This window comes from Grus americana, chromosome 4 (assembly GCF_028858705.1).
Source record: "Grus americana isolate bGruAme1 chromosome 4, bGruAme1.mat, whole genome shotgun sequence".
Taxonomy (NCBI): Eukaryota; Metazoa; Chordata; class Aves; order Gruiformes; family Gruidae; genus Grus; species Grus americana.
The window spans coordinates 58,011,881-58,025,033 of NC_072855.1; positions in this window are offsets into that span (position 1 = coordinate 58,011,881).

Genomic DNA, 13,153 nt, shown 5'->3' on the forward strand with positions numbered 1-13,153 from the left:
TGGTCATAGTCAGAGAGCGGTTCAGCAGCAACTTGCTGAATCTGAGCACGGTCCTCCAGGCCTCCAACTTTTTTTCGTCTCCTTGAAGCATATCTGAGGAAGCTCAAGGGAGCTGGTAAGGAAGTTATGGCAGGATCACAGCCTGCACGTGACTGTTCAACCAGGGAATTGTACAGGCTCTCTTCCAGCATGTGGTTCTCCACCGTCTCGGTCAACCAGAAGGGAAATGATTTGTAAACCGGTGTTATCGAGAAGGTGTCTATTTCTTTTCCAAATCCTGTCTCTGGTTCCTGGGTTACTGCTCTAATTTTTGCATCTGGAACGCAGCTCGAGCATGAGAAACATTGCTCTGAGGCAGCAGCCAGCTGGATCACTGTAAAGGTAGTGGCATCTCAGGTGAGTTTCCCGTTGGCTTTACACTCCACACTGTTTCCTCCCTTGTTTTCTCTTTCATTTTTCCCAAGCAATAAGTATTCCTGGTATTGACAGCTAGCATGTCAAAATGCACAAATTCACGTTACAAAACCAGGGAACTTACTTTTCTTTTGAAGCTGTAAAAGAAGGCATTATTAAAAGCCCAGCCTGTACTACTGCCAGACACTGCCATTAAACAAAGAGATGTGAACTAATTCCTGTAACTTAAAAAAATCTATGCAGTGTTTCTCCCAAAACTCACATCAAATCTTTTGGGTATGTGTCAGGAGAATTTGACAATTTGACATATATTTGAGAAAATACACAGCAACAGCCTTGAATATATTTGAAAATTTATGCAGATTTTTTTTCCTTTTCAGGAAAAGAGGTATCTACAGCAATTTTTTTGCATTACATTCTCCCCAAACTATCAATTGGGATTAAAGTTGATGAAATGTGCGCAAGAAGAATAGAACCTAGGGTTATTGTTTTAATGTGGCAGGTATGAAGGTGAAGAGATAAAGAACTGATTTAATTTCTATATGGAAATGTGTAACTTGAGGGAGGGGAAAAAAAAAAAAGAGAGGATTTGGGAGGCTTGGTTTAGAAAGAAGTTCTTTTTCCTACACGAAAATTTGAAGATCCATGTTCAAAACATTTAAAAAGTGATTGGCCACAGCCAGTTCTTAATCCTATGAGCTAACAGGAAATAAATTGGGTAGAGTGAAACCAGATAATACATACCATGTCAAATTGAGCCAGCCACAAGTTACATACACCTTTAAAAAGCTTGTCAAGAGATTTTTGGGAGATATCAAGCACCTCTATAAACTGCAAGAGGCAGCATGGCAACTGATGCAAAAGCCAAAGGCTTTTCTGGGAAAGCAGGACCCCACCGAGCTGCAACCTGGATAATCCATGTCCATGGACAACCAGGAGTTAACCGTAACTCCGATAAAACTAGCTGTTTAGTTTGCCCAGGGGTTCAGTGCCTCTCAGGGTTTCAGGGTGAGTATCTTGCAGAGAGGCCAGGAAATTGGGCTCTGAACTCCGTTGGAGGCATGTCATGTGGTTTTTACTCGTGAGAGAATTGTGTGCTGGGGTTTGGTTTTGAGCATTTGTACTCAGTGCTAACATCTCCTTCCATTTTATTGACTAAACCCTTTAGATGTGAGGTTTTACGCAGATTAAATTAGGATATAAACAACTAACCGTTGTTTAGTCTTCCATTCAAAAGTAAGTACATTTAAAGAAGAGACGCTGTAGCATTTAAATAGAGAGCAACGAGCGTATACCCAGAGGGGCTGTCGCTTCGGATAAGTGCGAAGGCAAGTTCTGTAGCTTGCTAATGTGGAGAGCTGGTTTCTTCATGTGTTAGTTTTGCTCGCTACTTGGTCCAGTCAGGAATCCAGGAGCTGTTTAACCTGACCCAGTAGAGTAAAAGCTATATTGAAGCGTAATGCTGATAGGTATTCAGGATCTGATATATATCCCCTAATATGTAGGGAAACAGCGATCCAACCTGCATTCGGCACATAACATTAAACACAGACCTGGTTATTTAACATGTTTTAAAAACATATCTATTCGGTAATACATATATGCCTGGACGACTGGGTTAATCTTTTCACCTGGATTTATGAACCTGTTAACAAGCCTTCCTATTCTCTCTGAAGGAGGCTGGTATAAACACTGTAATTTAATCATAAAGATTTTGACCTTAGCACTATCAATGAGAGGCCTTGTTGCTGGCTGAGGGTGTATAGCCATATGCTCGAAAGTGGGTACTGCAAAAATATGTTTGCCATGAATCAAACATTTGAGTGAATTTTGGCAGCTAGTTTTATGTCTGGTTTTGTCTGTTCTCTGGTAAAAAAACTTGATCGGGAAAATATCCGAGAAGAGTTAAATTCAAACTCTAACACAAAAGTATTCGGTGAAACAGAAATGTATATAAGCTACACAATTGTTTTTGCTCTCTCAGCCAAGGGCTGGAACCAGGCCCAAGCATGGCCAGTAATAGCTGAGCAAGCCTCAGTCTGGAATATTAAGTATTTGTTTACAAGCTAACTTAGTAGATAATTATACATGTACTTATTGAAATAATTGGTAAATTAAACAGTTGCATAGATGTTTGCAGGATGGTGTTTAAAACTGAAACTTCACAGACCAAATAATTCTTTCGGCAGTGGTAGATCAAGAAACACATTTGAGGAAATTACAATTCTGCACATGGAGAGAGACTATTATGTCACGGGATGCGTTATTTATTGAGAATGAGTTGTTTCAGCTCCAGTTGTGGATGAAAGACAGAATTTAAACCGATCAAAAATTACACAGAGCCATAACTATGAGGTTTAAAATTCATGTAGGTGAAAGCTCAGAAGTGAAAAAGAGCTATTTCCACATGGCTGAATTGAGATAACGACTTGGGATGAGATTCCTTTGACATGGTCTTGGTCTGAGCATGAAATTGCTTAGGGGGAATGAAAGAGCCAAATTTGTAGAGTGCACAGGGAGAAGGAGGAGACAAAAGGGTAAAGTTAGCTGCACTGTTTCAGACTTCAGTGAATGCTTTGGAGGTCAAGGAGCTGAGTTGTGAAAGCTTTGGTCGTACCCTCTTCTGCCTGACTTTTTTTTTGCCTCCCGTTTCAAGAAATTTAAAGGAGGAACTTGGGAAATGTCGTGTTAGCTAACGCTGCTGACCAAGACTTGTGAGGGTTTTTTTGGTCCAAACGTCAGTGAGCTTTAAAAGTACACTTTGAAGTGGGTTTTACTGATCTGTTTGATTTCCACCTGGGTTCTGAGATAGGCTGGCAAGGAGAGACAACGACTACAACAGCAAAGTGGAAAACAGCATATCTTCTTTTGTCTCAGAGGGGTAGGGTGTTAATTTTTTGAGCAGAAGGCCCGGTAAGAGTGCTCTGTATTCACCCCTTTCAGGATACCACTGTACCTGAGCCCTTGCAATCTCAGAGTATTTATCCTTGCGAAGGTCTGATAAAGCACGACAGTACTATTGTTCTCATTTTACAGGTGGTGAAGTCAGGAAGAGAAGCAGTAAGTAACTTTTCCCCACTGTGACAGAAGCCTGTTTGAGGTGGAAAGTTGAGTGTCATTGAGTTTGCCCATGTGGAAGACACGTTCCAGAAAATAAGTCTTTTGAGGGCTTAGATTAATATACTGATTTACAACGTGTTTGCCAAAGGAAAAGGACATTATTTATTTTCATTGCTTTCCAGGTGTGATGGTTCACAGCAAATAGTTTGGACAGCTGTATGGACCACTCCTCCTCCAACCCCGCAATGCTCGTCTGTGAAACCGTACTACCTCTTCTACACTGATCAGTCTCTCTTCTCCCACATCTTGGTGCCCCTCTGCCATTTTTACCTATGCTGAAAATATTGGTTAAATTTCTTCCTCTACTAATAACTCCACATGCAAAACTATAGTTGTAAGACTTTCCTTGAGTACCTTGGCTCATATTCTTTTCACTCAAGTCCTCACAAAATTACGGGGCTCCTCTCTCCTCAATCATATGTTTCAGCTGCTTTTCACTCTCACCTTCCAATGGTTTGTGGACCTTTCCTCTCCAATTCTTCCCTTTGCTCGCTGGGTATGCTTCCTCTGTTGTCTTTGTGAGAAGCTGTCACACAATTCCAGCAAGCCACATGTAGGAGAGATTTATTGCAAACTAATGATAGTCCCCATGTTTATGTGAGTTGCTGTCATGTTTAGTCTCTATCAAGTCAGACTGAGTGGCTGCATCACTGACTCTTACAGGCTTGTGCTAAATGTCATTTTCAGCATGTGTTATAAAACATTGCGTGGTGAAGATAATCCATTTTGTTAGTTGTGAAACATGAAACTCCTCTCACCAGCCATCTGGAAGAACCTCACATACGTTGTATAAATGACTTTGTTATGGCCAGGCTAGATGCTGAATTCATAGATTTGTACCATCATTAACTGCTTAAGCAGAAGTGCCTGACAGGAAAACTCACTCTGACAGTAGAGCATAACTTGGTCTACTATGAAATCAGGTGGTAACAGCGTCCAGTTTTGTCCAGCAAGCACCCACAGGTCTTCCACTTCTTGCATGTTAAAAGCTACCCCTGTTGTAGACAGCAGCTCATTGAAAAGAGCTGTATTAACTGATGTCCTCATGCATTATTGAGCATCTGGACAGGACTTGTCCCTGGATGCAGCTTGGATACCGGGTGGGGGCCCCAGCAAGGAGAAGGGGCAATTCGGAAACTTTCCTTGGAGTCAAGATCCAGCTGAAAGAAGGCGACCCATAATGACGGGGCTTGTCTAAAGCCCATGGATAGCCATGGGGACCTATCAAACGTAACTGGGGAGGTGGTTTGGCTTCAGAGGTTCTTGGGTGAAGGGGAAACACACAACACTGAGCAAAACCAGAACAAGGAGGCTGTAGTGCTACAGATATATTTCTCAGTATCTCTCTCTGAACAGAGTAAATGATTCTTTAATCTCATGTTTAGGAAAGTAATCATTTTTACTTTTACTCTAGGTCTTTGAAGCTGAGTGATTTCAAGGTGGCAGAGCAGCGCACTCAATTCACTGGGAAACAGTGGGTTTATTCTCCAACTTCCTAACATCTCGCCCAGTTTAGACATTCCTCAGTATTTGGAGGATCATCTCCACAAAGACGAAAGGGTTGGTAACACAAGATGTCTTCTTGTATTGGCATCTCCCTTGACTAGATCAGAACCTCCTTGGCATGCAGCGGGACATCAGGAAAGAGCCTGAAACTTGGAAGTCCTCCAAAATTTGGAGAAAAGGCCTCATGTGTGGGATAGATAAGGCATGTGTTGTCCAAAACATGCTGTGTTTTAGAAAACTCAGCCACTCCTGTGACTCGTATTGCATCGGTCAGGAAGAGGGCTCCCTACAGAAGGGGCAGCTGGTGGAGAATTGCTTCACCGACTTCTGTCCATTTTTGGGGGTGAAGGTGGACGATCCGGTAGTTTTACGTATTGCTTACGCGTTGGGCTGGTCCAGCAGAAGGGGCTTTTACACAGAGGAGTGATGGTTGTGTGCGTGCGTGTGCAGTTCCTGACACCCAGGTGCAAGTGCCGCCGCGGCAGGAAACAGCAGTCTGACCAGAATTCACTCACAGCACTTAGTATGTAAACACAGCGATGGGTTTATTAGATTAAATCTGTGACGCAGGAGACATTTGGCATTTCTTATTTGTGCCTGGACCAGTCATCTCAAGATGACTGATACAGTGTTGTTGTGTCTGATGATAACAAAATGTTCCCCCGTTGTCACTCTACCTTCCCAATCGTAGGATGTTTCAATAGCTGCTATAAAATATGCTCATGCTGAAATGTAGCAGCAGTGATAGGATCTTGGACGAAGTAAAAATTCAAAAGGTTTTAGAATTAAATTTATGCAACACCTAGAATTGACCCTCTATAACATAGAATAAGCTTTATTTATTGCTCTGAAATGTCTTGTTTGATTTTTTTAGTTAGTTACCTGCACATGGAAGACTAAAACTCCCTGAAATGAAAATTGGTCATTTGTGCAAGCAAGGCCTTGGTGGATAAGAGAAGCTTATGACCTTGTTTTTGACTGCTAAACCCTGTTCCTTGCAGCCAGCCCCACTGTGGGTACGTCGCCTTCTTCCAATTTCATGTATACATCCCAAAATGATGTGCCAGACCTGCAAATAGCCATGCACAAGCTTTACAGCAGCTCCTGGCTCCCCCTCTAGTCAGCCAGTCTCTGTGCAGAGCCACGGGCAAGTTCTTCCTTGGGCTTTAGAAATTCACCCATTGATGAATAAATCAAAAGAAAAAAAAGTTGGCTATTTTATTTCATGCAGGGGCAGATCTGAGTTATGAACAAAAAAATTAATATATTTTCAGATATTCCCAGCATGATCAAAGGTTTGGTATAGATCATTTTAGATGCAGAGTGAGAAATGACAGTTCAGCTAAGGTGGCTTCTACTGTGGAGCGACTCTGGCTATTGAAATCCAGACGTGACTCCCGCTGGCTTTGTATGTCCGCGTGCAACGTGTATTTTAATCTGCTGCTGCTTGCAAGCCATTCGTCTTCTAAGATTTCTGTACACTGGTGCGTATACAGTGGTAAGCATTCTGGGCAGACATCTTAATGTCTTAATTGTGTGAATTTTTTTGTACTTGCTGGTTTGCATGGGTTGGGGGTTTTTTTCTTGCTGTATATGCAACCTTTTCATTTGAACTGGTTTGCAACCTGCACATTTCTTGCACTTCCTCCTCAGATAGGTTATTGTCAAATAACATTCAACAAGAAGAAAGTATGATTTAAAAGATGAGTGTGAAGCAAAAGGTATTTCAGCAAAAAAGTGGGGGGGAAAGAAGGAAAAAGGTGCGGGACATCCTTAAAGCCTTACTGAGAGCATTGTAGGAAGGCTGTGGCTGTTGCAATGGCAGAGTTGATAGGAGGGTGAAATCTGCATTTCAGGAGAACCTCTCACTGCAACTCACTTTCACAGTGATAATTTTTTCCCGAACATTTCTGTGCATTGTATTTATTAGCAGTTTGGCAAAAATTTTAATTGGGAAGTCCATATACTGATGGAAGAACCCAGGAAACAGATTATCTGAGACTTTGGACTCAGGATTCTGCAAGGCAGGGGGATTTATACGAGGGAATGCAGGTGAAATAGGTTAAGTTTGTGAGCTGCTTCCACAGTGGAAAAAGGATGTCCGAACCGAGATGCAATGTGCTTGCTTGCAAAAAATGCTTGAGCAATTTGAATTTTTTGGCACCCCTTTCTCCCTTTTAAGTGTTTAACTCCCTGTGACAGAGTGAAATCTGTATTTGTATGAATTATAGCACAGCCACAAAGAATAACAAGTTAGCACAGCATAGTTTGTTCAAGTAAGCCAAATCTGACAGTGTTTGTCTCAGCTGCTTTTTTCTGACTCAAATTTTTTCTTCCTACTCAGGCACGTCCAACAGCAAGTAGCAAAACTCCAAAACTTCCTGTGCAAGTAAGCAAGTAAACAAGCTTTACTTATTAAACATGCTATTTTAATACAGTAAGTTTTCAGTGGTGCACAAAGACCACACATTGTAATTTAATATTGGAGCTTATTTTTCAGGTGTAGTCCTGCGCAGTCTAAGTTGTGGTAGTGATTTAATCCTATGTCTCCACGCTGAATCTCAGTAGGAAGACACAAGATACCCCATTACGTTAAAAAATACAAATAAAAATTGACACCTAATCTTATACCTAGCACAGAATACTTTAACACTTGCTATTGAAAAATCCATACAAATTCTGCCACCATCACTGGCCCAGGGTGACTACTGGAGAAATACCAGTTGCTTTTTAGGGAGTTACTGTTTTCCTACTATAATTTGCTATTGATTTCACATATGACATATGGATTGATTATGCTGTTAATACCATTTTGCCTAGTAGCTGCTTGAGGGTTTCTCTTGGCCATTTTCTGCAAGTTAAGTACACTTTCTTGTTCATATCTGATCCTCTGGAATAAAACCCATCTGTTCATTTTTATAAAGTGAACTTTTGCAGCTTTATTTCCAAGCATACAACTCGGTAATCTTGAGTTTTATGTTTCTTAGCAAATGCTTTCTATAGCTCTAGCTTGGAAAAAAATGCCAGGAAAACCCGCTGAGGGTTGCAATAAAAAAATCATAGAAGCAGCGCCGGGCTAAAAGGCAATCCAATAGTTTGCCTGGTTCTTTCTACTCTAGGATAAGGCCAATTACCTTTGTAATAATATTGTATTCTATTATCATATTATATCTTCCTAATATGTTCTTCAATACTTCCAATGATGGAAACACCACAGCCTTGCCTTGCAGTACACTGCAGTACTTCTCTCCTCTTACCACTACCCTATGCCTAACCTTGAAACAGCGTGTGCTATAAATCCTTCACTCATTGCGTGAATGCTTTGAAATATAATAGATGAGCCCGAAAAGGTCAAACCACTTGTCTGTTTAAGAACAAAACTTTCTGAATGACCTTCCTCAAAACGGCAGTTTTGCAAAACCAGCATCACCAAAATTGTCGGGGCTTCCTGTTTAATGAATAATCAGGATGAAGATCAAGAAATATGATTTCTTTTTAGCCAATGATGACATGACTGCGAGTAGTGAAAAATGTCCCCAAAAGAAAAGCCCAGGAAATGAAAAATTACATTGCAACTCGTATATATGTGCATGTCTGTGTTTGAAAACAGGATTAGTTTCCTATTCATCTCCAGAGAAGGAGATGCTCTGTGGTTTGCACGATTCAGAAGAAACTACATGAGTGACATTTCACAAAGTTTTGAAATGACTAAACAGCCCAGAACAAAATGTCCCACAGTGTTCAATCATTTCAGCTGAAAGCCACTTTAATATATTAAAAACTATCACTGCCTCTGCAGAAGTTTCACCTATCCCCAGGATGTGTTTAGAAAGAATTAAGGTAAAGGAAGGAGATCACTAGGAAAAAAAAAATTGAATCTCATCTGATAGATAAACAGGTAATGATTGAGTTGCTACCTGTAACTTAGGAATAGCAGCAAACCACTGATCCTTGTTTATTCTTTGTCACGCTGAATAGTTTCTGTGTTTGCATAAATGGAAGTAACTTTGCCAAGATTTCCTATAAGCTGCTTTTGTGGTTTGATACTCTAAGGGAAAAATTATACTGCAGTGAATTAACAGAAGAGCTCAGCCTGCATTATGGCTTGGTACACTGATAAGGGGGAAAAAAATGTTCAAAGCATACCTGCTCTATGACTACCATCAAAATTTGACATAAAACCAGACAGCCTGCTTTGGGCAGTGGGCAGCTAAAGACCTGTCTGTCTCATGGCAAAGCTGAACTGGCCCTGCAAATGCCAATTCAACCCAGAGGTTTACTATGCAGGCACGCGAGAAGCATCTTCAGCACCTCAGGGTTTCCTGGGCAGAGCGTGCTGAGGGCCAGAAAGACCCTACTGACTGAAACCCCACCAGCCTGACACTGAGAGCAAGGAAACTGGAGGAGGAAGAACTTCAGCTGCCAAAAACTTGCTCGGAGCCTGGCTGAGCCGATGCAGTCCTGCTGTGTACCATTGCTGCAGTTGTACTGCCTGGCTGGATTAAAACCAAGGAGAAGCCCTTGCTACCACTGTCCCAGATGACCCACTAAGCTCCTACACCAGTATGCTGCAATACCCCGCATGCTAGGAGTATTAGCAGGTTAGTAAATAGGCCTGGGAGCCAGATCTCCTCCTCTTCCTCGCTCTTTTTCTCTGGATTAAAAATAGAATGATAAGGAATGCTTGTTTATTCCTGAAGAAGGGTTTTGGGGCATGGGGAAACAAACCACATCTAATTTGCTGTGGTTTATACCCAGATGTCGTAGTTAATGCTATGAACTTAGTTCTAGTGATGGACCGGCACTGTTCAACATCTTTGTCGGCGACATGGACAGTGGGATCGAGTGCACCCTCAGCAAGTTTGCTGACAACACCAAGCTGTGTGGTGTGGTCGACACGCCGGAGGGAAGGGATGCCATCCAGAGGGACCTTGACAGGCTGGAGAGGTGGGCCCGTGCGAACCTCATGAAGTTCAACAAGACCAAGTGCAAGGTCGTGCATGTGGGTCAGTGCAATCCCAAGCACGACTATAGGCTGGGCGAGGAATGGATTGAAAGCAGCCCTGAGGAGAAGGACTTGGGGGTATTGACTGATGAGAAGCTCAACATGAGACGGCAGTGTGCGCTTGCAGCCCAGAAAGCCAACCGTGTCCTGGGCTGCATCAAAAGAGGTGTGACCAGCAGGTCGAGGGAGGTGATCCTGCCCCTCTACTCCGCTCTGGTGAGACCCCACCTGGAGTACTGCGTCCAGCTCTGGGGGCCCCAGTACAGGAGAGACATGGAGCTGTTGGAGCGAGTCCAGAGGAGGGCCACGAAGCTGATCAGAGGGCTGGAGCACCTCTCCTGTGAGGACAGGCTGAGAGAGTTGGGGTTGTTCAGCCTGGAGAAGAGAAGGCTCCAGGGAGATCTAATTGTGGCTTACCAGTACCTGAAGGGGCCTACAGGAAAGCTGGTGAGGGACTGTTTATCAGGGAGTGTAGTGACAGGACAAGGGGTAATGGGTTTAAGCTGAAGGAGGGTCGATTTAGATTAGATGTTAGAAAGAAATTCTTTACTGTGAGGGTGGTGAGGCACTGGAACAGGTTGCCCAGAGAGGTTGTGGATGCCCCATCCCTGGAAGTAGTCAAGGCCAGGTTGGATGAGGCTTTGGGCAACGTGGTCTAGTGGAGGGTGTCCCTGCCCATGGCAGGGGGTTGGAACTAGATGATCTTTAAGGTCCCTTCCAACCCAAACCATTCTATGATTCTATGACCTTGATCCATTTGCAAGATCTTTACAGTCTTAACAGTAACTGAGTGATGTCTTAGAATAAGATTCTTTTGCCATTTTTTAGCATTATCATTTTAAACTATTTTCTGATCAATAATATAGCTCTTTTTTTCTTTTTTCTTTTTTCTTTTTCTTTTTTTTTCTATTTTTTCTTTATTTTTTCTAAATATAACTGTTGAAATTCCATGTGGCAGTCAAGCTATTAGGAAAGATATATTTGCTTCAGTACACTTTATGTCAGATTCCCGGAAAATAAATAACTGCGTCATAAGAAAGAAAAATAGCGGTGTCTATTCCCAAACAAGAGTCTGTCTTGTTGAAACCTCTTGTGCATCCACTTCACTTTGAGTGTGTATGTTCATTCTTTCTTTGATCACTTCATTAAAGATGGAGAAATGATTGATTTGCTCTACTTTGTTCTGGCCCTAACAACTTTGCAAGCTGTGCAATACAAACAAAGACTCCTCAGAAAGGAGAAAAAGGAAAATGAGAAGGAAATAAAATGCTGGAAGGTCTCCTGGCACTGTGAGTTCAAGCAAAGAAATTTGATTATGACATTTCTTCTAGTGGCAAAGCATAGACCTGCAGAAACGAAGTGTTTAACTTCTCAGGAGGTTGGTCTCTTGGCTGACGCATTGCCTAACAGCAACGCATGCCATTCATGCTATTCTGCAGACACTTTACCATACTTGTACTGGTCCTTTCTGGGGAGGGAAGGATCAAAGATTACTCCCTTGATTCAGAAAAAAATTACTTAATCCTACTGAAATTCCTTACATCATTGCATAACTGCTCACCTCTGCCAGTAGCACATTGTATGGGCTCTTACTAAATTGAAGGAAACAATTTTCTCTTTTCCTTCCTTTTTTTTTTTTTATTAATCACTTACAATCATATATTAATTTTTGTTCTTCCTTACCACATCTTACGTTAGCATAGTAATTTATTTTCTCAGTGACTTTAACTCCTGAATCAAACTCTAACTGCTAGTCTTGTGACGGGAGTTTGTCCTCCTACGCTGTAACTCAAAAAAAAAAAAATAGCATCTACAGACAGTGCAGGTATTACAGCAACCTGCTTGCTTTATCTCTTAGGCAGAATGAAAAAACTTACAAATCCATTAGCCTGCAATAGACAAGTTCTGAACAAAAGGATTGGCAAATAGCACAATTTCACAGCATATGAGTCAAGTTCCCATAAAAACCTCTGCAGACTAATTTCTCCAAAGAGTTTCTCATTCTCATCATTTTCAAACACATTTACAATTGTTGTTGGGGTTTTTTTTCCCCACTATGTCTATAAAAAAACCCCAACCCAAACCCCCCTTCCTCCTCTCCTGGGAAGCCCTGCTAGCAATTTCCCACCACTGCAGAATGATAAAAGCAAGAAGACAGCAGAGAGGTGATATGGAAAGGGATGTGAAGCGCTGGATATCAATTTGTGGTAGCTGGTCCCATGCTGTGAGATGAACTCACGCTCACTTGAAGGCCAAGTTCTAGTTAGAGCCTGTGTTTACTCTTAACCACCCTTTTCCACATTTATTCCAGTCTCAGTGCATCTCTCTTGACTCTGGGTGAGCAGGGTTAGACTCTTAGAGGATTAGCCCCACTTCTGTCTCTACCATTTCCTAAGGGCTGGGCTGTCCCTTGGGGCTGCTGGCTTTCTGGGAACCTCCTTCAAGGACAAAGTTTCACAAGACATTATGAATAGCTGTATGTAATATTAATCCATGAAATATCAGAAGTTTTGCTTGGAAAAAAACTTTTAAGATGAAAAGTGACACTGGAGCACTTTTAATCCCTAGTGAATGAGAAGAAACTGGTCTAGGAACCTTTTTTTTGCATCAATGTAATTTTCTGAATCGTCTCAAGGGGATGCTGTCATCTTTGCCAATTTGCATTGGATGTGTAGTTCCCCACTGACCTGCTGGTGACCTGTACTTATGCAGCATGAGGGAAAAAATTGTCAGCCTTGCCTTCTCTCTTTTGGCTTAGCAGCTGGCCCCAGCTATGGGGATCGAGTCTCTTGCTTGGATGCTGTTAGCCAGTTGCACTGACTTGCTAAACTACAAGCTTAGGTGAGCACCTCCTACTCAGTTATAGACTCCCCCAAATTGCATAAACACCACATTTAATGTAGAGAAAGCCCTGGGGCTAGCTCATATTTGTTCGTACTTCGTAGGCATTGAGGACCAACCCAAAAGCATAACTGATTTCTAGGACCTGAAATGAGAGAAGAGTTGACCCACATCTCCTCCTCACCTGCTTGCCTGGGATAACAGACTGGAGAGGTGAGAAGGGAGCTCGGATGAAAGGGACGACAGGAGGGAGTGAGGATGTGCACC